Source organism: Plectropomus leopardus, chromosome 10 (genome assembly GCF_008729295.1).
Source record: "Plectropomus leopardus isolate mb chromosome 10, YSFRI_Pleo_2.0, whole genome shotgun sequence".
NCBI lineage: Eukaryota > Metazoa > Chordata > Actinopteri > Perciformes > Serranidae > Plectropomus > Plectropomus leopardus.
Genome location: NC_056472.1, coordinates 34,266,466 through 34,292,145, shown reverse-complemented (window position 1 = coordinate 34,292,145; position 25,680 = coordinate 34,266,466). Strand labels below are relative to the sequence as shown.

Here is a 25,680-nt window from a genome sequence, read left to right as displayed (position 1 = left end):
GGAGGAAACAAGGAGCTGAGGGGGAGAGAAAAGATGGAGGAACACAAAGGGAGGAGGAGGAGGAGGAGTAACGAGGGAGTACAGGACAGAGGGGGAGGTGAACAGGAGGAGAAAGAGGAGAAGAAGAGGCAGAGGGAGGAGAAGCTGAATGTATGGCGCTGTTAATCCACCCTAATCCAGCATTATTGCTTTCTCTCAGCCCGCAGTGATCTGCTCACACACACACACACACACACACACACACACACACCTCAGAGGACGTTACACTGACTCACATCGTCTCCTGGAGACGAAACCTTCAACCTAAATTTTAATTTTTTTACATTTTTTAATATCTCACTTTCTATTTTTCTCAGTTTATATTGTTTACTCGCTTTGATTCATGATTTTGATTTATTGATTTGAGGCGCGACAAAACGGACTCACACTCAACGGTTTTACTGGTTGACCTTGAAGGCCCCCCCCAGCTCGCCTCTTTCCACTGCACATATATACCAACATCTGTTTTTTTTAATTATTGGAAAAGGTAACAATTGTAGTCACAGGTTTTTATCGCCTCCGGCTCCCATCGGCTTTGATCAGCAGAGATAGAAATATAACAGCTGGGTGGTCACGCTAATTTTAGCTCCTTTTGTTGACAAGATGCAACGATGCACCACAAAATCCCGTTTGTCTCCGTGCCAACAGCGCTCACACGTCATTCCAAAATCGGTCTGCACAAAGTGTGAAAGAGCGACACGTACCATGTGCACGGACCTCCATGCTGCTTTCTGCTGTTTATTGAGCTGCTGTCAAACACCAGTTTGAAAAAAAGCAGCATGCCTCAACCCTGAACCCCAAACCCAAACTGCAGCCTCCACGCTAAAATGGAATCATTTCTCAAACAAAAGGAAGGTGAGTCCCCAAAATGCAGCTGTGCAAGCAGATTTACGTCTCTGCAACATCCCAGGTGGCCGTTTGGTTCTAAAAACGTTCTGAGAATGGTACAATGCAACCAAAGCAATATTTTAATGACATTTTTGAAAACTTTCTTCCTTTGTTCTCATGTAATGTTGTGTTAGTCAGCATTTAACCTCACAGGAACATTATCTGAAAAGATATACATCCTTAAAATGTTAAAATGTTTTCTTTAAAACATTATTGCAACTTGTAGGTAACCACAAAATTTGTGGGAACGTTCCCTGCTGGCTGGGATGAGTGTTACATGTCCCCACACACACACACACACACACGTCATTATTTGAATCACGTGCAGGGAAAGGGTTTTTCACGCATTATTATTACATACAAAGTCAAAGATGCACAGATGTGAAAAAAACGTTCTCGTAGCAATGCAAATACACATCAGGTGAACTTGAGTGAAAAATCTCCCAAAATGTGTGAATCTGTAAAATCGCGCTGTTTCCACGCCCTCCACGGCACACTAAAGATTACAGACAGTTGAAATGTAAAATATTGAAAGTGTTGGATCTTTTTCAGCTTGTTTCCGGAGAACTATCCGGTGCTTTAATATGGAAAAGTCTGAAAAATCCAGCAATCCTTCAGATTCATGTCGTGACCCTCGGAGGAGTCTCCAGTTTCTAAAGCCACATTTTCACATTCAGCCACTCACCAACAAACTTTCCCGAGGAACCGCAAACTGAGCAGAAAAATTGCTCATCACTTCCAAGAATGTACAAAAGAAATCTGCCATTTCATCATTTCAGAGTTTTTCTGAGAAACAGTTTCTTCTCTGGAAACCTTCAGAACCAAAAGCTGCTTCATGTCCGACAGGAACTCTGCACCTCAGCGGCGTCTTCGCCTGCCGCCGCCGATTCATACACAAACAGAAAAAACACAACGCTGCGGTCTCTCATGTCTCTGATTTTAAAGGTGAGCTAAAGCTTTCTGTTGAGCTCTGACACATTTACAGATGTAGTTTGTTAATGTGCACCGTCCCCGTTAGATATACGATAACTCCATGGATAAGGTATGACGTCTCGGCATCACACAGTGACGCTGCTTTAGACACAAACACTTCCTGTTCACATGGAACAAAACGATCACCTGAGCGACAGATACCGAAGAAAGAGTCTGGAGCTGATGATCAGTGAACGTGTATCAGATGATTATGAGCTCCTTTTAAATCCTAAACAGATCGATGCTGGACAGACATCAGAGATCTCACACCGACAGTAAACAGTGAGTCAGCACAGCGCTCAGCTGTAAACTGCTGACTCATGTTTGAAATGACTCAATACTACTATTGATTTTTAATCATCACTATAAAATCCAACAGATCAGTCTTTTCCAGGACATCTGCATCAGTGTTCTGACTGAGGGTGTTTTCACACACCAGCTGTTATTCACACGGAGACGACGTTATGTTTCGGACATTAACAAATTCATGAACAAACAGGAAATGAATCCTGCACACCACATTCTGCAAACATGACAATAATACAACAAATCCAAACCAATTATATTAGGAAACATGGAGATAAAAATCTGAAACCTCAAATTAGACGAGCAGACTCAGAGTCCTAATTTAAGAAACTTCTTTATTTAAAATATCTCAATAAAAAAAAAACAGAAAACTAAAGAAATCCAACATTCTCTGTAATATGATGCCTGAGTGTCATTCTGACGCCAAAACAAAACCTTTTAAATCTTTGAGAAATATTCAACTTGTTTTCACTCAACGACAGACGCTGATCTGAGATGTGAAGATTTTCTGAACACAAGCAGCCGCACGAGAACGTCACCTCAATGAAAGAATCTACGGACACGTTTAGACGAAAATGGAACAACAAAAAACAGAAAAGTCTTAACTTGTGTTTTAAAAAAATCATGCTCATATGAGCTGCACGAGAACGTCACCTCAGTGAAAGAACCCAAAACTGATGACAAAGACTCTGAGTCTGACATTTGATGCAAACATGGATCCCAAAGAACGCTCTGTCACCCCAAAACTAACGAGAATAAAAACCATGAAAGAGTTAAAAAAGAAGCCGGCAGCAGATTTTCCCGTCATCGTCCACAGAGACGTGATCAATAACAGCAGCTGCAGCCTGATGATGCTGATCAGCACAGAGAAAGAAACAGAAACACTCACAGATCAGCAGCAGCTCCGTCCAACGTCTGATCCTCGTACCGTCCCTGCAGACACACACACACACACACACACACACACACACACACACACACACTTCATCAGTCTGAGATCCTCAACAGACGCCTGCACACTGTCCTCATGCAGGAAATGTGTGTGTGTGTGTGTGTGTGTGTGTGTGTGTGTGTGTGTAGATCTCTTCAGGTTTCAGCCATGACATCATCTCAACCCTCCCCCGAAGCAACACACTCACCCTCAGTGTGTGTGTGTGTGTGTGTGTGTGTGATGGAGAGGGTGAGGCGCTAATAAAACCACTGGATGATTTACAGCATCCTGAGGGCACACACACACACACACACACACACACACACACACACACACACACACACACACACACACACAGGGAGCAGCAGCTGCTGACCTCTCTGAACAGCAGAAACAAAAGCAGTAAACGTGTGTGCCGACACACGGAGCTGATGTGATTACAAGGAATCAGGAACCGGCCAATCAGAGGCAGCGCTGGATGACATCACAGAGGCGTAACGGGCCTGTAAACGCTAACGGAGCGTGAAGACACTATAAAAAGTGCTGCTGACTTTTACTGGACACTGAATGTAGCTTCGTTATGAGGCTAATTACTGTTTTATAGCTTCTGTTTTTATACTTATTTTTCACACTTTATTCATTTATTGATTTCTCTCTTTTTTATCGGCTGTGTACCATTTCCCTCAGAGGTCAGAGGTCAAAGATGAGGTCACACCTGAGTCTGCCACTTTCCAGCACGAGACGAGGAACCATAATGTTGTAAACAATGCCAGTTTATACCAGTATTTAGTCAACTTATTTATTCTTTAACTGATTTTGTTTCAAATATCCCTCAGATAACAGAGATGGCTGTCTCACTCAGGAACCACAACGTTTTCTCCGTCTTTTTTTTCCATCTTTGACAGTTTTTATTATCGTCACGGAGCGCCGTGTGAACAGGAAGTAATTACTGATTAGTGCTCAGCAGAGTGAGCAGGACAGACTGTCGCTGCCAGAGACACCCATATGGCACCGACAGAGCCGAGCCAAGCCGAGCCGAGCCAGACCAGACTGGAATAAACCAGTCCGGCTTCCAGCAGCCCCTCCCTGCACACACACTGCACCAGTATACTGCACACACACTGCACCAGTACACCAGTATACTGCACACACACTGCACCAGTACACCAGTATACTGCACACACACTGCACCAGTATGCTGCACACACACTGCACCAGTACACCAGTATACTGCACACACACTGCACCAGTATACTGCACACACACTGCACCAGTACACCAGTATACTGCACACACACTGCACCAGTACACCAGTATAGCTAGTATAGTAGTAGTAACCAGCCACGTATGAGGGATTTCTGGGATGTGACCTCACAGCGTCATGTGACCTCACAGCATCACGTGACCTCACAGCGTCATGTGACCTCACGGCATCACGTGACCTCACAGCGTCATGTGACCTCACAGCATCACGTGACCTCACAGCGTCATGTGACCTCACAGCATCACGTGACCTCACAGCGTCATGTGACCTAGAAAAGACTAAAAAGTAAAAAAACTAAAAACTGTTTTGCGATAAAGTGAGATTTTTTTCTAAATTGATTGACGTGTTTCTATTAAACGTATTTTATGAAAATACATTTTTAAAAAAATAAATACGGGTTAATAGAAAGCTGCCTACTGTTGCTGTTGATTTAATTCTTTTTTATTCCTGCAGCAGGTGAATGTTTGACTTTGTTCAGCCTTGTTTCCAGCTCTGTGTGTGTGTGTGTGTGTGTGTGTGTGTGTGTGTGTGTGTGTTTCCAGGTGTACATTCGTCGTAACTAAAAACCAGACTCAGATTCTTTGTGTTGGAGAATCCAAACAGAAACTGGGTGTGAGCGTGGAAGTGACTCCGTTTAGCAGAAACACACCTGAACAGCAGGTGAGCTGTTAACCCCGTCCTGCCCTCTCTGTGTCTTTTCTCTCTGTTTGTCTCTCAGTTCTCTTCTCTGCGTCTCCTGTGTGTTTTTATACCTCCTCGTTTCATCACCTCGACTCCAGCGAGCTGATTTGTTATGCTAATGAGTGAATAAATCTGCATATCAGTGAGCGGGATCGTGTGTGCAGCAGCTCAGGAGGGAGCCGTCCTGCAGCAGCGTTATTTTTATCCAACAGTCAGAAACATATCAGAGCTCCTTTCTCCTGAACGCAGCCCGCTCTGCGTCGATACAACGTATAGATGCATCTGTATCTAATTTTTTAATTCATTGTATTATGTTTATTTGAGTGAGTAATAAGATTTTTTACACTGTTTACTGAATTGAGAAATAAACTGATTATTTTTTGGGAATTGAATTGAATCAAATTTACCGACAAACATTAATATTGTGATAAATATACCGCCATACAGCTTTTGCCCTCTGGGGTCATTCTGACCCCGCCCTGTTTTGACTGTTATTTAAAGCATTTTGTATAAACTGTCGATCAATTCTGTGTTACACCTTTAGTCTTACTTCAGTCCAGCCCATTACCTCACTTTTTTACCTTCGTTTTAGAATTTAGGCCAATAGACCTCGTTTACAGTAGTATAAAAAACATATTTTGATGGCAAAACATTTCATTTGGGGTCAGAGTGACACGAGGGTTAAATCAAGGCTGGGTATTTTTCTTTATTTTTAATTGTATTTAAATTTCCTTTAACACTTTGTTTCTTTTGCTTTTAATATTGAACATAAAGCACTTTGAATTGTGCTGAAATGTGCTACATAAATAAACCCGCCTTCCCTAATTTCAGCCAGACCTGCTAATCGTCACACAGAGGGAAACATGAGCTCTGAATGCTGCAGACACAAATTCTATTTCCAAACAGTCTGCTGCCTTTACAAAGTGGATTTAAATCCGACACCGTCATAATTAGTGGATTTAAAGAGCACGTGCGGCTCAGAGAGGCTCGTCTGCACACGCTCATTCAGAAACACAGAAACGTTTCTGCCCTGCTCTCTGGAGGCACAGAGAAAGTCATCGGGGCTGTTTGTGTTGGCATGTTTCAGCTGAATACTAAAGTCCTTTCAAAATAAAGCTCCAGGTCTCTGCAGAGGGCCGCGTCATTCATCACACACACAACAGCCATTGTCTCCGCAACAAAAAACACACACACACAAACACTAATTGTGTGTTTGTGTGTGTGTTTCCTGTGCTCTGGCATTGTGTTTGTGTTGATCAATCACCAGCACCGTGAGGAGCAGAGGGGGGAGCAGGAGAAGCAGGAGGAGCAGGGGGAGGGCGGGGCGGCGGCGGCTGGGGCGATGTACCACCATCCCACCTATTGGCACCATCCGTGTTCAACAGAGCCCTCGTATAAATCACTGTTAATGACACCGGGACAGAGAGAGGAAAAATACCAGCACAGAGGAGGAGGAGGAGGAGGCGCAGGAGGAGGAGGAGGGGAGCTATTTGGCTAAACATTCAGCTCAGAGCTGCTCAGGATATTTAGGGAGTTTCACCTTCAAACAGAGGCAAACTGCAGAGCTGCTGTGTTTTTAATTTCTTTAATTTAACCTTGAATCTGGAAAAACTCACTGAGATTAAACTTCTCAGAGCCGACAGGCTGCACTTTGCAGACACACTATTTTGGAGAAAACTATCAATCATTTTCATTATTGATCAATTTCTTCATTATTTTCTACAAGGCAGAAGGTAGATTTATTAGTAATTTCTTTAAACAAAGTTTGAAAAATGAAATTACAGTTGGATCCTGCTGCATCTTTAAGTTGAAGGATGAGTTGGTAAAAATCAGCAGCTGCTGTGAAAATTCCACCTGGTTGCTGCTGATGGCGTCATACAGTTCCTGCAGTGCATTTTTTGAATCTGAATCAGAGTCTTGTGTCCTATCGGCTCCGAACAAGGTCCGTCAATCCAGTGCAACAGCTTGATCCGGGATGTTAGGGATTAACATGTCTCTGTGAAGATGTGTGCAGAGCAGTCTCTGATTCGTTGCTGAGTGAGCCTCAATCACATCTCATCCACTTTATTCTCCCGCGAGCGGACGTTAGCCGGAAGAGGGCTTGGTGGAGGAATGACTCTCGGTCCAAGTTGAGTCAGCCTCGCCCTGATGCCGGCTCTCTTCCCTCTCTTCGTCTTTTGGTTTCGTTTCTCCCCTCTGGTCTGACTGGACCTCAGCACATGCCGTTGGTGGGGATCCTCTCGTGGTCTGCTGCATTCAGTCCAAACTCCACACAACTTTTCTTCTCTAATGTAGAAAAGTCGAGCTTCAGCAGAAGGGGCAATGGAGTTGAAAAAATAGAAATATATCACAAATGAAGCAACGAACTGAGGAGCATTGGGTGCCACTGTCGTCATAGCAACTTCTGTATCAAACCTTAAATCATTTTATCTAGAAAATGCAAAAAAAAAGAGAAGCTTTTTACACTTTAATATTACTTTTTCAAATCACCTAAATACCACCTCATACAAGCGTCAAAACTTTTTGGCGATAAATGGGAGTTTTTTTCGGAACCAACGTGTTTCCATTAGGCATATTTTATATTTGCAATTTCAATTTGTGCAATTTTGAGTGTTGGAGTGGATGGAAATGTGCATACAGTAACAGAGTTAGACTGTTTCTGTGTTGAAGCTCGTGTCTGATTTAAGAACGCAGCGTGTCAGCGCTGAGAATCTGTCTCCTGTTTTATCTATACACATCCTGACATTTACGCTTCTATTTATACTCCTGCAGATCTATTTATATATCAGCTGGACTAAAGAATCAATAACACAATTATCTCTATGTATGTGTGTGTGTGTGTGTGTGTGTGTGTGTGTGTGTGTGTGTGTGTGTGTCCTTCAGCTCAGTGTCACTCTCAGCAGCAGGTGGATCGACTCTCTGTGCGTCTGCTTTTGGTCCTGATGAAGGAGCAGAGACGACCTGTTCGACTCGCTGCGTTTACACAAAGATGGCGCCATAGAGCCGCAACAAGGCCCCCCTTTACCCCGCCCCTACATGTTTACACAGAACCAAGCGATGGTGTGTGATCATACACTGCATCGCTGCATCACGTTATCAAAGGAGACGTGACGTTTAACACACCAGCGTCTGCCTCTAGCGTGACAAATAATACACCTGACAGCAACACTTTCTAATCAATAACGTCATAATATGTCAATAGCCGAGTTTAATTAACCCTGAAATTGCGCAAATTGAAATTGCAAATATATATATATAATATATATATAAAATACACCTTATGTCTGCATGTCCACAACTGTTCGAGCCAAAGAGTAGCACGAAAGTGTGGGGACCAAAATGTTCCCAGAAGCAGACTGCAAAGATTCGAGGAAACGAGGCGTCTCTGAGTGACGATTCAAATCTGCAAGCCCAAGACATGACCGTCCTTATAATGATGGTACTACTGTAGTACTGTACAAATACGCTGTATACTCTCTGATGCACTTCTCGGTCTTTCACTGCTGGCATTTTTTAGCAACCCTCCTGGTTCTCAGTAGGCGGGTTTTCATCAACCCTCAAACTGTGCAAATATAAAATATGTCTAATGGAAACATGACAATTTAAAAAAAACTCCCATTTATCACAAAATGGTTTTTACTCTCTCATGAGGAGGTACTTCAGGCGATTAGAAAAAGCCATATTTGTCTAAACTGCAGTAGAAACCCTTTTTAGTCTTTTCCAGGTCACATGATGCTGAAGGGTCACATGACGCTGTGAGGTCACATGATGCTGTGAGGTCACATGATGCTGTGTCTGTGTGCTTGTCAGTAGGAACTGGCTCCCTCATGATGCAGCAGGAGCTACAAAAGCTGTTATTGCATCACATAACTCTGAGAAAGTTTTGAATCCACAATTCCTCTGTGAAATCGTGGACTACATCTCCCAGAAATCCCTCATACGTGGCCGCTCCCACGTATAAGGGGCTCGCCTTTCCATCACGGCTCCATAACACGCCTACGTGGCCTCGGATTGGAAATAATGACGGCTAGTTTGGTGGCTGCAATAGAAATAAAGCTGCTAATGTTTTGAACATCCGTCACCATGGTTACTGGGATGTTATCAGCAGAAGAGAAGTCACATGACATCACTCAGTGGAAACACAGTCAGCTCCACATTAAGTTTTAATGACTTTTCAAAAATATTGTTTAAGTTTTGTGATGAAAACCCGCCGAGTGAAATTATGTGTCTGCAGAGAGTCAGTCTGAAGCTGATTTATAAGGAACGTCAGTTTGCTTAGAGTCCAACAGTCAACGAGATCAAACCAAAATCCATCTTTTCACCCAAACGCCACTATCGTGTCTCAGAGTTCCTGTATGAACACATGTGAGCAGCTGTATCTGAGGAGGAGGAGGAGGAGGAGGAGCTCATAAATCATATGTCAGATTATCAGCTGTCAGCAACCAGCCGCCTCATGAAGAGTCATGTTCTGTTCTGAACGCAGCGTCGACTCCAATCATGTCCCATTACAGCACATTCCTCCATCACACACACACACACACACACACACACAGACCCACACAGACACACACAGACACACACAGACACACACAGACACACACAGACCCACACACACAGAATGAATAATCATGATAATCATAATGATTTCACCTTCTCATGTTCCACTGAAACAAGACATCATGCAGCTGATTACTGAGCACGACACTCTGCTGATTATCCCACAGAGATACTCCTCAATCAGAACAAAGGAATTTCACACACACAAACACACACACACACACACACACACCCACACACACACACGCAGGATTCCCAGCGGACGCTGGTGGAGACTCCCTCCAATAAAGAGGATTATAGATTGTGGCCTGTGCACCCGAGTGTTTCCAATGAAATAACAGCCTCCTCCTGCACAAGTCATTAAAATTTAAACCATCCCCCTTTTAGCTCAATATCACTGTACTGCTTTGCATGCATTACACTGTGTGTGTGTGTGTGTGTGTGTGTGTGTGTGTGTGTGTGTGTGTGTGTGTGTGTGTGAGAGAGAGAGAGTGTGAAATCTCTCAGTGAGCCTGCAGGGCTGCAGAGGATAGAAACACATTCTCACTCACACTTCCTCTTATCTTCCTTTCTAATTTTCTCTTACTTACACACACACACACACACACACACACACACACACACACACACACACGCACAAACACACATGCATGCACACACGCATGCATGCACACACTCACACACAATCACACGCAGTGAGACAATCCTGAGATGGGGAGGAGGAAGGAGGAAGAGGAGGCAGTGAGATGAATGTTAAATTTACATTTTTCCCTCAGAGCTGATGGTGTCGACAGGAAATACATATTTATGTTGAGGCAGCACCTCGACAGGACGGGGACAATGACACACACACACACACGCAGAAGTGTACAGTCTAATTTTGTGTGTTTCAAGATTAGAAAGCTTGTCAGTGACAGGTTTTAAAGGTGAAAAGGTGAAAAAAGGATGAGGTGGGAATCAGAGCTGCAGCGAATGATTATTTTCATTAATCTGCTCTATCAATCTGATTATTTTATTTATTGGGCAATAGTTGTTAGTTGTTAGTTAGTTGTATATGAAATGTTAGAAAATAGTAAAACCATGAAGACCCAGAGCTCCAGGTGATGTCTTGTTTCATCTGAAACTAAAACAGATTCAGTTTTCTGTCACAAAATTTTAATGAAACAAGAAAATATTTCAGAGGATGGAACCAAAAAAGCTGCAGCACTAAACATTTGATCATAGGTGACTCAAACGGCTGAGTGCTGAACAGCTGCGGCTCTAATACGCCTGTGATAAAGTCTTCATCTCAGCATGTTTGCAGTGAATTTGTTTCTGAATGAACATTTCAAAATGTAAAAAAGAAAAAGTTCTTCCGCTGAAGGGAATGTGCCACCACACGAAGCAAAACGCCGACAAGAAAAGTGAAGAAAAAGACTGCAAGCCAGCGAAAATGCAGTTAAACAATCCAGGACGATTTTTATACGTAAGAAAATGTGTTCCACACGTTTGTTAGAGCGGACGCGTTCATACAACTGCTCCACTGCAAACATGACTGCTTCCAATCATCTGAAACAGCAGCTCACATGACGCAGACTGCACGTCTCGTCCTCTCTTTGACTGTTCATTTCAAACAGCTGGAGGTTGTAAAAAACAATTTAGTTTCACTGTTTCGACACACAAATACAGCAGAAACATGCACGAAATAAACATATAATAAAGTGTATTTACATGTTACAAGTGATTTTGTTTTAACTTGTTTTTTAAAATTGATTTATTATCTCATGTCTGCACTTTTGATATTTTTAAAGGTGTTTTTTTCTAAAAATCTTTAAATCATTTAGTAATTAATTTTACCTTTCATATCTTATCGTCACTTTTATTGTAAATGTGTATCCTTCATCATGTTTTTTATATTTTATTGCTCTTTAAAGCACTTTGAATTGTCCTGTTTGAAATGCGCTATAAAATTAAAGCTGCCTCGTTTTTGTATTTTTTTTGTAGTTTTCTGGGTTTTTTTCAGAAGTTTTGAGACTTTATATGAAAGCAGCACTTTCGGCTGGTTTCATCAGCTCGTCTCTGCGTCACGTTTAAATAAAGTTATTTATGGATCATGTGGACAGACTGCAGATTTATAACTTCATAACATCTTAAAACATCTGAAGCTCCTGCGTTTCACAGCTTTCTTTCAGTCGTCCAGTAAAGAGCTGCGTTGGTCTGTTAAAGTTACTTTGAATAAAAGTTTCCAGGTTTTCTGTCAGAGTTCCTGGAAAACTCTCAGCAGGATCTGGAGTTTATAACGAGACGTTAAAATGACGACGGGCCCCGAAGCTGGCCGCTCTCAACACTTCACATCCTAAAGGAAAAACCTCGCTGATGATTTAACTGGTCGAAAATTATTCTAACAGAAGTTCACAAGTTAGAAACGAGAACGGTTCCACGTTTTTACTCTTCTCCACCCAAAGATTTAACCCTTTGACAGCTGGTATTATTTCTTTGAAAAAAACGAGGAGAAAGCGAAGAGCAACTTAAGGAGAAATTACCAAAAAATTCGCAAGCAAGAAAATAAGATTTAAAAGAGAAAATTTAAAAAGAGAGAGTGAGAATTTCCACAAAAGTAACACGAAAAACCAACACAAAAAAATAAGAAAAAAAGAGAAAATAAAAATAAATAAATATAATTCATTTGAAATGTGAGAAAACAGGTTTTTTTGTTTGTGTCAAATTGAAAAAAGTAACAGGGAGGGAACATCATTATAAAATTATCAAATAACTGGAAAAAATATTAAGGAAGCTATATAAAGCTATTAATTATGTATTAAAAACTAGGTTACTATATATACATATATATTATTCTTTATATTGTTTAATTGTATTTTATCACTTTTTTCAGGTCATTTCCATTTTACTTCTCACTTTTCTTTCTTTTAATTTCAGCTAATTTTCTTATAACTTTTTAATATATTTTGCTCATTTTCTTGTAAAGTTGCTAATTGCCTTTTTATATGTTTTTGAAAGAAATAAAGCCAAAGTGCTCGGGTGTCAAATGTTATAAACATTTTTCACTATACTACACAAAAAACAACAAGCAGTAAATTCTGAAACGTTATGCTGATAACTGACCGAAGTGAACTTAAAAACATCAGTGAGATTAGTATCAGATATTTCCCCTCATTATAAACTGAAACACACACACACACACACACACACACACTCACGGACATCTCAGTGTGTTCAGACAGAAAAAGAAAGAGTTAAGTGTGTGTGTACGTGCATAGGGTGTGTATGTGTGTGTGTGTGTGCGTGTTATTTAATCTGAGCTCACAGACAATCGATCGATCAGCCAATTAGGAAACTTAGTGAAGTGAGACACACACACACACACACACACACACACACACACACACACACCTCCATCAGCTGGCCTCTCCTGTTGCTAGGCAACCTGATAACTCAAAGGCTTGTGGGACAAGGTGAGCGAGCTCTGAAGAGAAAACCTCCCCGTCTCTCTCCTCTCCCTGTCTCTCTCCTCCCCCTGTCTCTCTCTCCTCCCCCTGTCTCTCTCCTCTCCCTGTCTCTCTCTCCCCCTGTCTCTCTCCTCCCCCTGTCTCTCTCCTCTCCCTGTCTCTCTCCTCCCCCTGTCTCTCTCCTCTCCCTGTCTCTCTCCTCCCCCTGTCTCTCTCCTCTCCCTGTCTCTCTCCTCTCCCTGTCTCTCTCCTCCCCCTGTCTCTCTCCTCCCTTCGTCTCTCCTGCCCCTGTCTCTCTCCTCCCCCTGTCTCTCTCCTCCCTTCGTCTCTCCTCCCCCTGTCTCTCTCCTCCCCCTGTCTCTCTCCTCCCCCTGTCTCTCTCCTCTCCCTGTCTCTCTCCTCTCCCTGTCTCTCTCCTCCCCCTGTCTCTCTCCTCCCTTCGTCTCTCCTGCCCGTCTCTCTCCTCTCCCTGTCTCTCTCCTCCCCCTGTCTCTCTCCTCTCCCTGTCTCTCTCCTCCCCCTGTCTCTCTCCTCCTGTCCGTCTCTCTCCTCCCTTCGTCTCTCCTCTCCCTGTCTCTCTCCTCCCCCTGTCTCTCTCCTCCCTTCGTCTCTCCTGCCCCTGTCTCTCTCCTCCCTTCGTCTCTCCTCTCCCTGTCTATATCCTCCCCCTGTCTCTCTCCTCCCCCGTCTCTCTCCTCCCTTCGTCTCTCCTGCCCCGTCTCTCTCCTCCCTTCGTCTCTCCTCTCCCTGTCTCTCTCCTCCCCTGTCTCTCTCCTCCCCCTGTCTCTCTCCTCCCTTCGTCTCTCCTGCCCGTCTCTCTCCTCCCTTCGTCTCTCCTCTCCCTGTCTCTCTCCTCCCCCTGTCTCTCTCCTGTCAGTGGCTCAGTCCTCGGCTGATGTCTCCTGTCAGATCCAGATGTTTATTGCTGAGCAGATGTTTGTTCCCTCACACCTGTTTGTTCCCTCACACCTGTTTGTTCCCTCACACCTGTTCACGCTGCAGCACAGACGACTCTGACTCAGAAAATCACTCAATATATAACTGATAACTGATGCAACAGTAAATAAGTTCCAGAATAATACGTGTGTTGCCTCTCAGATCTCGTCTTCTACATGTTTACAGATGTTTTTGGAGGACTGTTCTGCGCTCCTATCGGTCAGCGTCACAGTAAACACGGTGGACTTTGTTAAAGTCATTGAGGGCAGGGCGGGGCGATATGGAAGAAAGTCTTATCGCAATATTTTTTTGTCGATATCGATATATATCACGATATACATCAGATCAGTGTTTCTGTGGAGCTTAAAGGTTCCTCTGACTCCTCAGTGAGATATGAAGATATCATCAGGTTAGTTTAGGTTAAATATTTATTTTCTGTCAGACATTGAACATGACAAATATACTGTAGAACAGCATCACCAGCTGGAGGACCTATTCTACTAAAACTCACAGAGGTCCAGGTACTAAAATGTCCTCCCAGCAAAGGTCCGAGCCTCAAACCTAAAATCAATATCACCATTAACTTACTTTTACTTTGATTACGATTAAAGAACAATTATTTAGGTTTTTGCTCTTTTTTGTGTTTTGTTTTTTGTTTTTTGGCCCTCATAGTTCACTGACACAGTGTCATGTGACCATGGTGTGTTGGAGTGTAATAAACATATGATTTATTATTATTTATATTTATTATTATATATAAAATGCAAATCTGTCAAAACATGGCTGGGATGCGTTCTATTGACATTCTATCGACCGCGTCTCATATGTCAACCGAGGAAAAGTTATTTCACGATTGATATCGTTATCGTTTTATCGCCCAGCCCTCGCTGAGAGAAAGGCACATTTTTTAGACACAGTCGTCTCTCTGTCAGGGAGTCCTGAGTCAATATGTGTTTGTCAGGGCCAATACCGATATCACTGATCGGATTATTATTAGTTACTAAGACTGATAACCGATATTTGGAAACAATATGGATTTACAATAAATATGAAAATCTTTCTGTCAATATTTAGAATTTAGAATATAACTTCAGCAAAAAAAAGTTTAAATGCCTGTGGCAAATGTTTAATCAAAACTGAAACTTTCAGCATCATATACAAGTTCCCCACAACTCGTTTTTATAAAGTCAAGTGAAATTTTAAATAATAAATAAATGAATGAAAAATAGCTCTCTGTGGTTTTACAAAGTAAAACTTACAAACTTACAAACTTTACAAAGTAAAACTCCCATACTGACACTTTCTTTACACTTTTAATTAATTTTATTGGTGATCATTAAAATAAAATGTAGATACAGATAATCAAAAAAAAGCCAAATATTTGCCCCGATGATCTGCCAGGCCGATAATCTGTCGACCTCTAATGAGAAAACAAGACTATGACACGCCATACAAATTAAACCATTAAGCCATTAAAGCGTGTTTTTAAAAATCAAATGTTTGTACACTTGCTAATAAAAAACACGAAAAGCCTTTGCAGCTCAGATTTATGCATCGCCGCAGAGAGCTGTCGTTCAGCATAAAGCTGACGCTGCACATGCTCTTAATAAACTTTTCAACATCTGAGCAGAAGACAAACAACTACTGAGCCAGCATCAGTCTGCAGGAGCCGAAACTCCGAGTCTGACCCTGAAGCTGCTCGTGCTGACGTCCGGCGCCGCTCACATGTCCTACATGTACTCCTGTTCATCCTCGCTCCACCGAGCACAGAGAGCGCGGCTGCAAACACCACCGAAGAAGAGACGTGGCCTAGTTAACCTTTGTATTTCCTGCCCCGCGGCCACTCTCCGCTCAGCCGAAAGGTTGAGAGATGCACTGAGACGTCTCAACAACAGCACTCACTTCCTGCTCCGCACAACGCCACCGCTCAACTAGAAAACATGCAAATCTAACACGCGTGCGCACTCACACACAAACGCACACGCATGCACGCACGCACGCACATGCACCACACACACACACACACACACACACACACACACACACACACACACACACACACACAGGGCCAGGTCTGTCCCTGCTGCTCCCAGTTTAAAGAGCAGAAAAGCGTCTCTCCTCTGTGTGGAAAAGCTAAAGTCACTGAATGAAAATTCGGGCTTTGTCAGCTCTGAGGTCGTCTGAGGTCGTCTGAGGAGACAAGAGATTTCAGCTCACAGAGACGACCGGACGACCTCGTCCAAACTCCACTTTCCATCAGCTGCAGAGCCGAAGAGTTTCGGCCAGACGCAGAAACAAACAGATCCGCCTCCAGCACTCACATAGCAGCGAGCTGAGCAGGACGGAGCGACGAGTTCACGCTGAACGCCGCGTGTTCACGTACACATGACATGAAAACATCAAAACATGAACCAAAAAAAAAAACCAAATGCATGGTTTATGGGGAAAACGAGGGATCACTGGATGCTCTCAAAAGTGTAGAAAACGATATAAATGAACAAAATTTGATCTAAATACCTGCCGGTGAATTAAATAAGTGACCAATCAAGTCATTGATTAATCAGCTAAAATTTCAGTGTTATAAAGCATCATTTTTAAAAATCTATAAATTTCTACTTGTAAAGTAACTACAGCTGTCAGGAAAATGTGGAGGAAAGAAGTAAAACTGTAAAGAAAAGTACTGCAAATGTACTAAATACGATTAATAAATGTTCTCAGTAACACTCAGACGGGACCGGAGGACAAAACACCCCAAAATTCAACCCAGTCACCAGAAAAAACTTCCTTTAAACTACACACTGCACATTATTATGTAGCAGAAACATCGAAACATTACGTTTTTTTCCCGTGTGGCTATGTTTGGTATAAAAACCGGTAATGTTCGGTAATGTTTTGGCTGTAAAAACCTGGAAACACGGATCTCACACTCTCTGTGAAAAATGACGACTGTCCGTGAGAAACACACAGGTTCATCGCCACCAACGTCAGAGGAAACTCCACCAAAAAATAACCGCCAAACATTACGGACTGTTGTTTGTTAGTGTTGAAAAGTGATCCTAAAACTGGTTTAAGCGTCAGATTTGAAGTTTTAGAATTGTTTTCTATGGAAAATCTTGTAAAGTAATCACCAAGTAAGACTGTAAAGTACCTCATATTTGTGCAGTAGGAGTAAATGTACTCAGTGATCATGTCACTGAAAACTCTTTTAAAAGGCGACCCGAAAAAAATACACGCCAACATTCAACAGTCACCAGAAAAAGTGTTGGCTCCGTACGTTCTGCAAACCACAGATACGTGACATCTACATGATTATGTAGCAGAAACATCAAACCCAAACATTTTTTTAACACCTGGTTATGTTTAGACATGAATGGTCTAAAACAGGGCAGCACGGTGGCGTCGTGGTTAGCACTGTTGCCTCACAGCAAGAGGGTCTCTAGTTCGAAACCCGGTTTGAACGACATGCAGCTCAGGTGGATCGGTGACTCTAAACTGCCCTTAGGTGTGACTGTGAGTGTGTACGGTTGTCTGTCGATATGTATCGGCCCTACGATAGTCTGGCGACCGGTCCAGGGTGACCCCGCCTTCCGCCCGATGACAGCTGGGATTGGCTCCCTTGACTTTACTAAATATGCTTTTATGCTGGTTGTTTTTATCTTTATATTCCATCAATAAATCCATCAATATTTCATCAATAAATCCATCAATATTCCATCAATAAATCCATCAATATTTCATCAATAAATCCATCAATATTCCATCAATAAATCCATCAATATTTCATCAATATTGCATCAATAGATGCACGCAGAGACAAACCTCAAACCTCCACGCGTCTGAACGTGTGAGCGGAGCCGCTGTGATCACCGTGACGACTCTGCGCGGTCACCAGAGGAGCTCGGAGACTGATGAATTGTGGGAGGTGTAGTTTGGTGTGAGATGTGTCTGCAGGGGACAAGAAGCTGTCCAACAGCATTCATCAGTGAGAACCATCAGAGCAGGAGACGCTCGGAGCGACCATTACTGTCTCACACACACACAAACACACACTCACTCTGCAGACACACACACACACACACACACACACTGCAGACACACAAACACACAAACACACACACACACACACACACACATTTACAGCTCAAACACACTGCTGCTCGGTGACGGTCGGCTGTCACAGAGTGAAGTTAAGAAGGCAAACTTTGGTGGTTTCTAACTTTCTCAGTTTAAATGTGAGCAGCGCTGAAAGACATCAGATGTCTCCAGCATCAAATAACGATCCCATCAGCCGTCTGTCTGTGTGTCTCTGTCCTCAGCAGACGCTGGCTGTGATTTTGCTGTTTGCTGATTAAATGGAGGATGAAGAAGAAGTCAGCTGTTGTGAAGCTGTTCAGGTCTCTGAACGTGGATCGTCCCTGTCCTTCACTGACTCAGAGACAAGGCAGGAAGACAAAACCCGGCAGCTGAGTTCATCACTCCTGATCGTCTTCAGAGGAAAGACAACAGTCACACAGCGTAGTGACGAGTGTCTGACTGTATGTAAGAAACCAGAAAGCACTCAGACTCGAGTCAAGTAAAGTAAAGTAAAGTAAAGTAAAGTAAAGAAAAGTAAAGTCCGAGCTGCTGGCGAATGATGAAGTTATTCATCAAATTATCGTCAAAATATAAAATACATCCAATGGAAACATATCGGTTTAGAAAAAAAAGGTCTTTACGCTGGCATGAGGAGGTGTTTTCAAATTGTAGGATTCAAAAAAGACATATTTCACACAAAACTGCAGTGGAAAGAAAGTTTTCACGCACAATTCCTCACATGATGTCACATGAGGTCACATGATGCTGTGAGGTCACATGATGCTGTGAGGTCACATGACGCTGTGAGGTCACATGATGCTGTGTCTGTGTGCTTGTCAGTAGGAACTGGCTCCCTCATGATGCAGCAGGAGCTACAAGAGCTGTTATTGCATCATATAACTCTGAGAAAGTTTTGAATCCACAATTCCTCTGTGAAATCGTGGACTACATCTCCCAGAATTCCCTCATACGTGGACGCTCCCACGTATAAGGGGCTCGCCTTTCCATCACGGCTCCATAACACGCCTACGTGGCCTCGGATTGGAAATAATGACGGCTAGTTTGGTGGCTGCAATAGAAATAAAGCTGCTGATGTTTTGAACATCCGTCGCCATGGTTACTGGGATGTTATCACCAGAGGAGGAGTCACATGACATCACTCAGTGGAAACACAGTCAGCTCCACGTTGACTTTTATCAGCATTTCCTAAATTTTGCTCAAGTTTTGCACAAATCTGATGGAAACCCGTCTGTGTGCAGATCATCAGTCTGGTCGCAGCTGTGAGGCAGAATAAAGCGTCTGGTCTCGGCCCGGTCGTCCTCACCCTGGTGTCCTCAGCCTGGTGTCCTCAGCCCGGTCGTCCTCAGCCTGGTGTCCTCAGCCCGGTCGTCCTCAGCCTGGTGTCCTCAGCCTGGTCGTCCTCACCCTGGTGTCCTCAGCCTGGTGTCCTCAGCCTGGTTGTCCTCAGCCTGGTCATCCTCAGCCTGGTTGTCCTCAGCCTGGTCATCCTCAGCCTGGTGTCCTCAGCCTGGTTGTCCTCAGCCTAGTGTCCTCAGCCTGGTCGTCTTCAGCCTGGTCGTCCTCAGCCTGGTGTCCTCAGCCTGGTTGTCCTCAGCCTGGTGTCCTCAGCCTGTTCGTCCTCAGCCTGGTGTCCTCAGCCTGGTGTCCTCAGCCTGGTCGTCTTCAGCCTGGTCGTCCTCAGCCTGGTGTCCTCAGCTGTCCCTCATCCTGCAGGCTGGCAGAGAGTCAGCGGAGTGAGACGAGGGTAGGTTGGCGTGTTGCTGAGGACGGGCGGCGCAGACGGAGGTGGACATTGCTGTCGGTGTAACGGAGGTTCTGGCAGCTGCAGGCAGCTTGTTCGCTCTATTGTTCCCGCCGCTGGACGGTGTAATGATCTGTCTTCTTTGTCCCGAGCAGTCTGCTCTTTAATAACAGCTCATCCCTCACTGTCCCCGACTGTCTTGTGGCTGTCTCACTGATGTCACCACCAGCACTGCTGCTGCTGCTGCTGCGGCTCAGGGGCAGAGCGGGTCAGCTGTTTGATCCCCGGCTCCTCCAGACAACATGTGAAGCATCTTTGGGCAAAATGCCGATGCTGCACATCAGAGTGTGTGTGTGCGTGTGTGTGTGTGCGTGTGCGTGTGCGTGTGTGTGCGTGCGTGCGTGCGTGCGTGCGTTCGTGTGTGTGTGAATGGTTACTGAGTAGCAGGTGGCACTGGTAGCCTCCTGCACCAGTGTGTGAATGTGTGTGTGATCGAGTGAATGTGACTCATAGTGTGAAAGTGCTTTGAGTGGTCAAAAGATTAGAAATGCACTTTAGTCCATACGAGGGGCGAGGAGGACGGCTCCGACTGAGTTACATGAGTTTGTTTTTCCCACATTAATCTGCTGAGAGGGAAACACTTCTCACCTTAAATCTCTGCAGTCTCTTCAAATCCTACAAATGTGCTTAAATCTGAGACATGTCCTAAAATCTTAGAAACATCCTGAAAACATCATAAAGTCGCAGAAACATCCAAAAAACCTACAAACCTTCTGAAATCTTACAAACATGCTAGAATCCTCGGAACGTCCAAAAGTCCTAGAAACATCCAAAATCCTGGAAATATCCTGAAATCATAAAATACCCTTAAACTCCTGAAATGTGGTCACATGATGAACAGTTACGGTGCAGCAGATTTTCATATGTTGTGTTTTTAGGAATGAGGGAGAAAAACGTCTGAGCAGATTGATCTGTTCGTCTCCTGCAGAGTCTTTTCAGGTCTGCTCGGTCGGGTCACAGAGCGAGGACGGACTGACGGCGTGCATTTATTACATTTATTATCACTAATAACACTAACGAGCTGATAATGTTTGAAATAATGAGCGCTGATGTGTGTGAGCTGCTTCTCATTCACGTCTCTGTAACTAACATATTAAAGCCGTGTGTGTTTGTGATGGAGAGGAAACTGTCAAACCATCCAAAAAAACCCCAAACAGTCCACAGACTGAGGACTAATTCATACCAGACACACACACACACACACACACACACACACACACACACACACAAACACAACCACACTCACACACAGACACAAACACTCACACACACACACACACACACACACACACACCACGTGTTGTGTGACAATAGAAATGGATGTGTTTGTGTGACACAATGAATCTTACACAGATAAACATCATGTCAGACACCCGACGTTTAACCTGCATTTAACCCTCCAGAGAATGTGTGTGTGTGTGTGTGTGTGTGTGTGTGGGTGTATGCGCGAGTGAGTGTGTGTGTGTGTGTGTGTGTGTGTGTGTGTGTGTGTGTGTGTGTGTGTGTGTGTGTGTGTGTGTGTGTGTGTGTGTGTGGTGTTAAATGGAAGTCGTGTCGTCCTTCTTCAGCCGGACTAATGGGAAGAGCAAGAGCTGCTGCTTATCTACAAAAACCTACACACACACACACACACACACACACACACACACACACAGTGTCCTCACGTCATTGGTTGGTCAGCTGTACTGGGACCATCACATGGTGTCTGACTGAACCAGTTTATCTGCTGCTGGTTTTCCTGGTTGCTGCTGATGGTTTCTGTCTCCGTCTGTGTCCTCATTAATGTTTCCATCTTATGTGGAGACATCCGTCCACAGTGAGACAGCTGTCCACAGTGAGACAGCTGTCCACAGTGAGACATCCGTCCACAGTGAGATAGCTGTCCACAGTGAGACAGCTGTCCACAGTGAGACATCCGTCCACAGAGAGACACCTGTACAACATGGCAGCGGCTCATTCGTCTCCATCTGAACTGATGATAACATGAACTGATGATAACATGCTGATGATAACATGAGCTGATGATAACATGAGCTGATGATAACATGAGCTGATGATAACATGAGCTGATGATAAATGATGAGCTGATGATAAGATGAGCTGATGACATGAGCTGATGATAACATGAGCTGATGATAACATGAGCTGATGATAACATGAGCTGATGATAAGATGATAACATGAGCTGATGATAACATGAGCTGATGATAACATGAGCTGATGATAACATGAGCTGATGATAACATGAGCTGATGATGATAACATGAGCTGATGATAACATGAGCTGATGATAACATGAGCTGATGATAACATGAGCTGATGATAACATGACTGATGATAACATGAGCTGATGATAACATGAGCTGATGATAACATGAGCTGATGATAACATGAACTGATGATAACATGAACGGTTACTTTGAGCTCTGGAAGTGTGTCAGAAAGTAAATCCTCTTTCCTCATCCTTCCTTCCTCTGCAGCTTCAGCACAAACCAGATTTACTTGATGTGTCGCCAGAAAAAGACCCCACATCTCACACACACACACACACACACACACACACACACACACACACACACACACACACACACACACACACACACACACGCACACACGCGCGCGAGCACACACGCGAGCACACACACACACACACACACACACACACACACACACACACACACACACACACACGGCCATTGTGTGAATTAGAAAGCACTTCAGTCACAGCAGCTCTTCCCTGCAGCTCCTCGTCTCTCTTCATCACACTGATGGAATAGAGAGAGACTGTTTGATGTGCTGCCACTCCTCTGTGTGTGTGTGTGTGTGTGTGTGTGTGTGTGTGTGTGTGTGTGTGTGTCATGTGTGTTCATGCTTCATGCTTTTATTCATGTGTCTTTTATAGCGGTGATATGATTAGCACGATCACAAATCAACAGAAAATGAATCCGTTATTTTGATAATCGATCAGTTTCTCAGTTGTTTTTCAAAAATGTTTAAAAATCTCATTTATAGCATTTACACCATTGTTTATGATTTAATTTAATTTAATTTAAAATACAGGACAATTCATTTTTATGAATATTTACATTACACAAATTTCCAGGGCAGGTCGATGTTAAATACATAAAAACAAATGTGAACGTAACCATCACAACACATTCATTTGGAGAATAATATGAATAATTGAATCATTTATATTACTGAACATTGAATTAATGTGTTTTGATTAACCCTTTTAAACCTGGATCGATGTCACTTTGCTGCTGAAACGCCTTCACACGTATTTGAATCTTTGAATCTGAGCAAACTGGTTTTCTTTCTTTTGAAAAAAATTGGTAAAAAAGCAACGAGCAAATTGCATGAAATAAACTGAACACTATAATTATTTTTTTAGAAACAAATTCCAAAAAACGATATTTATAATTATCATATTATATGTTTAAAAATATTTTACAGATTTATTAATATTTTTAAGCACATTTTCAGGGTTATTTCCTTGTTTGTTTGTTGTTGCTATTATTTATTTATTTGTTGTTATTCTTTTTGCAATTTAGTTTGTAAATTTTTGTGTCCTTTCTTTTAAAGTTTCTTGTTGCCTTTTTCAGCGATTTTGAAAAAAATCATCTTATTTGCTCTGGTTTTAAAGGGTTATTTTTGGTCACTTGATTAGATCAGTCTTTTGTTTAATCATTATTCTTCTTAATCTATTAACAATAAATATAATCCATTAACCGTCTACTGTCGTCTTGTCTCAGTGTTTCTCGTGTGAGGATTTCACTCTGCAGTAAACCTCCATCTGTCATCTTTAAACTGAGACATTTTTCCAAAAAATCATCCAGCCTGTCGCACATGCTGCCTTCATTCACACTACAACTGTCTGCATCAGGACACAGAAAACCAGCCAAATGCGTGTGTGTGTGTGTGTGTGTGTGTGTGTGTGTGTGTGTGTGTGTGTTCACAGTGAGTAGCTGTGAAGCTCACAGAGTCGTTTATGTGACACCGAATGAAAAACAGCTGCAGAGAGAGAAACTGGGGTCAGAGCCAGCTGATCAATACACACACACACAACACACACACACACACACACACACACACACACACACACACATATCCTTGAGTCCTCTCCCCTCCATTGAATCTATATCTTCACACAATCAGGACATGCCTCACCTTAAAGGGACAGTTCACCCTAAATAATCCCTGTTTCCACCAGAATCAGCCCGTATGAAGGTTTTTTTTTTAAACCAGTATAGACTGGTTTCTCATTGCCAGTAGAGCAGAGCTGTGTACACGGACAGGCTGGAAAACAGGTTAGTAAACAGCAAAAAGCAGCAAAAATCTTTTTTTTATCTGTTACTGATTTAGCCGCTCTCTCAAAATCTGTGCTGACTAAATTTTAATCGACTTTCGAGCACTGTGTGGGCGGAGACTGGAGGTATTTTGCGGCGCCCCGTCACTGACGACTGCAGCCGATAAATCCCGTGACTACTGCAGAGTCATGTGACCCGGAAGTGACTGCAGATTGTGACCTTTCAGTACAAAAGCCAGATGTTAGCAGGCGTCAGCAGTTTTTTGTGCCGTGGAAAAAGGGCCACACAGAGCGACACAGCTGCTATTTTCTCGGTCAGCGCGCACGCCGTGTGAGTCACTCACGCACTCGAGTTAATCTGTTCATGGCGGCGTTTACGGCGCCGTTTGTAACACTGAGCCAGAGTGTGTTTCGGGACACATCCTGCCAGTGACAGCAGCGTGTGCACCATCAAACCTGGGAGTTTTTTTATTGACACATCACAGTGTTTACGGCGCCGTCTGTGTCATTAAGATGTTTTTTAGCAAAACCTCACAGCGTTTATGGCGCTGTTTGTGCCAAGTAACCTGGGCGACTTTAGTGACACATCTCGCCATCCAGCAGCATCTATGCCACAAAACCTGGGTGCTTTTTAGCAACACATCCCATAATTTACAGCACCGTTTGTGGCTGATTTTAGCAACACTTCCTGCCGTTAACAGCGGCGTGTGTGTGTTTTTTTATCGACACATCGCAGCCTTTTCCATCTGCATTAGTGCGACCAAACCTGGATCTTACAACAACACGTCTGACCTGCGATTGTTGAAGCTTCATGTTCCATCGTATCTGCGACATAATAACATACAAACGTTACATGTCTGTGGTTTCGGAGATAAGCCGGCATTTTTATTCAGGGGATGACGCTGTTATCAGTACAGACATGCACACGCTGATGAGTGTTTCCAAGCTGTTGTCATTCCTCCTGCTTTTATTTTCAGCAATGGAGGACAAAAGTTCTCCATCTTCCAGCACCTTTTTGTTGTTGAAAAAGGAGATGACTGTTTTTAGTGTGAAACTTTCGTCGCTCTGCGCTGAGCTCAGCAGCGGAGCATCAACACCGAGCAGAAACTCAGACTGAAACTGTGGAAGAGTTCTGCTCTGAGGAGTTTTGATGGTTTTCAGACAGAAACTTAACGGTGTGCAGAGCTCGTCTCTGGTCCTCAGAGCGCGATGAAGACATCAGGTTTAAGTCCCCACACTGTGACCAAACGCAGGGACACACAAACACAGAGAAAAACGTGGAGCGGTCTCCGGTGGATAATTCCTCCGGCGGTGGAACACAGCCTAATGCTCCACCGTATCTCAAAATACCACCGCAATTAGCGCCAGTCGTCCCCATTGAGCAGTGCGGCGTGGGGTCAATTAACGTGTGTGAGGTGCCGCGCGGCGTCGGCGCCGACACACGAGGAGGGAGGA

General features: G+C 43.5%; 1 protein-coding gene across 2 annotated transcripts in view; it reads right to left on the bottom strand.

The window, feature by feature from the left end:
* enox1 (ecto-NOX disulfide-thiol exchanger 1) overlaps positions 1 to 25,680 on the bottom strand; it is a 100,409-nt gene that overhangs the window by 66,610 nt on the left and 8,119 nt on the right. For both annotated transcript variants that reach the window (XM_042494215.1, XM_042494216.1), the window contains exon 3: positions 3,095 to 3,138. The gene's annotated coding sequence lies outside the window, so the exon portion shown is untranslated. The remainder of the gene's footprint in view (positions 1 to 3,094; positions 3,139 to 25,680) is intronic.